Below are 2706 nucleotides of genomic sequence, written 5' to 3' on the forward strand. Positions count from 1 at the left end.
AGCGCGCGCACCCACTCGCCTCTTGGGGCTCAAGGCCTCAGCGCGCCTGCGCGCCCCGCCCCGGGCGTCCCTCCCTAGGCGCCCCGGGAGTCCCCTCGGCTTGGGCCCCCAAGCAGGCCGGGGTGCGCGGCGGCCAGGCGGCACGTGCTGTTGGCAAGGCGAGGTGCGAGGCGCTACCGGTGGGGGTCCCTGGCTCTCAAGTGGTTTGGATGTCGGCATCTTTGTCCTCTGGCCTTGGTTGCTGCCATTACCTATGCTTTATGCACTTGACCCTGACGGGTGCGGGGTCCTGTTACCTCTCCAGTGCCCTGGCTTTCCAGTTATACTGCGGTGCTCTAACCACAGAATTTCACACCTTTCTTCAGGATACCTTCTGACTTTTGCACACACCTGTTCCCTACTTGGAAGTTTCTCATTGCTTTACCTGATTAACTGACTACTTGTTTAACCTCCAGCTCAAACTCAGGGAAACCTTCCCCGATATTCTCGGGTTTCACCTAGCATGCCACATCACTGCCTTATTTAATTCTGCAATCATTAACTGAATGGTGCCTGCCTTGTACAGGGCTCTGTGCTCAATGCAGAGAACGAAAATCTGGGGTTTTGCCTTCAAAGAGCTTCCAGTTTAGAAAAACCCGTAGACCGGAAAGCAGTCATTTCAAATGTCATTTTATAAATGATAGGCTTAAGGAAGTTCAAGATGCTATAACAGCCCTAATCTACAGGAAGGGTGTCCAGAGGCTTCTGGGAAAATATAACCTTGAAGCTGACCTCTGAAAATAGGGTACATGCAATTGCTCCGAGGCCTGTGTCCACAGACATTGTAGAACATGTTCAATAAGTGTTCGGGTGAATGTTTAGTTTTGAGTATAGCTCCCTTGCTCTCCCTACCCCACCCCCCAACAGGGATTTATTGATGCCTGCAGTATTAATGGGAGGGTCCTATAGTAGCTGCCTCAGGAGACATGAAGGAAGCAGGTGACAGTTTGCGTTGATTGGTTGGTAGTGGCTACTTCTCTCACCGCTAAAGAAACTTCCTTCTGTGTGCCCCAGAGAAATGCCTCGCTAACCCTGAACTTGACACAGCCTATGTTCAGCCTTTCATGATCAACTAACATCATGGCTTGATAAGCATATGCTGTCTTGCTAATGAGAAGCCCACGAATAACGGCTGCCTGACTGAGGAGTGGAAGAGCTAAAGCAGCATGTGAAGGGAAGGGATGATTCTAGAACTAGTGGAATGAAAGGTGGCACATCTGTTTCTCAAGCCCAAATGATCCAAAATAATTCAATGTAAGTGCTGCCTGAGCACCTGTCATATGCCCTATGGCATATAGGACACTGTGATGCCAAGATGAGTAAGACACACTCCCTGCCCTTGAGGTGAGGATAAGGAAAGCAGTAAGAAAATAAAACAAGGCAGAGCATGGCAAGTGCCGTGAAAGAGGCCAGCTCCCTAGAATTCTCCAATCCCGTTCGGAGGTCCCCCTGGTCTAAACACACAGCTCAACTCCTGACAGTCATGTCTAACTTCTCTCTCACCCTTGTCCAAGTCCTGGCCAGTCTTCCAGCTGACGTTTCTCACCTATTGCTTCTCTCCACTCCAAGGCTGCTACTCAGCAGCTCTAGCCTTCTGTGCCCATCTCTCCTGCAGCCCGCCCTGCCAGTCAGCCACCTTCCTCAGGCCATCCCCTGCTCTGAACACCCAGTGGGCTCCCTTTTCCTGCCCACATTTGTGCACCTAGCCCTACATTCCCCCACCTCATCTCCACTGGGACTCTTCCTGCATAAGACAATGATTAAAGTGAGTACCTACCAACTACTCCCCACAGGCCACACAAATGCCCTCTGTTGACATCCTTTTCTAAAAAAAAAAAAAAAAAAAAAAAAAAAAAATCACACATTGACATTTTTTAGGTGCAAGCCCTGTGCCAGCTGCTGAGGAGGATGCAGAGATGAGTCAGCCCAGACCTCTGCCTTGGGCAACTTGCATTCAAGACGGTGACTTCCTCTCTCAGAGTAAAAGCCACTACGGTGGCCTGCAATGCCCCGTCTGTCCCCAGACCTCCTCTCACTAACTCTCTGACTTCCTCTCCTATAACTCTACCCTTTGCTGTCTCTGCTCCAATGACACTGGCCTTCTTTGCTCATCTGAAAACATCCAGCAAAGTTCCTGCCTCAGGGCCTTTGCACTGCAGGTCCCTTTACCTGAAACACCCATACCATATATATTTCATGGCTCATTCTCCCACATCCTTCAGTTCTTTACTCAAATGTTATCTTCTCAATGCAGCCTTTCTTAGCCACCTGTAGAAGAATGCAGTATCCATCCCCCTGGCACACTCTGTATCCCCCTTCCACAACTGATTTTTCTCCAGAGCATGCATCACCACCTGAAACACTGTTTTACTTGTCTATCTTGCTTATTATCTATCCTTCCTTTCAGTAGTTCTGTGAGGGTAGCAACATGGTCTGTTTTTGTTATGTTCACTGATTACCCTAGTAGCATCTAAAACAAGAGACTGAGGGCACTTGGCTGACTCAGTCAGTACGGCATGCGAGTCTTGATCTTGGGGTCATGAGTTCGAGCCCCATGTTGGGTGTAGAGATTACTTAAAAATAAAATCTTTTTTTTTTTTTAAATAATAAAATAAAATGAAACAGAGCCTGGGACTCAGTAGGTGCTCATTACATATTTGTTGAATG

The sequence above is a fragment of the Prionailurus viverrinus genome, chromosome E3 (genome assembly GCF_022837055.1).
Source record: "Prionailurus viverrinus isolate Anna chromosome E3, UM_Priviv_1.0, whole genome shotgun sequence".
Lineage (NCBI taxonomy): Eukaryota > Metazoa > Chordata > Mammalia > Carnivora > Felidae > Prionailurus > Prionailurus viverrinus.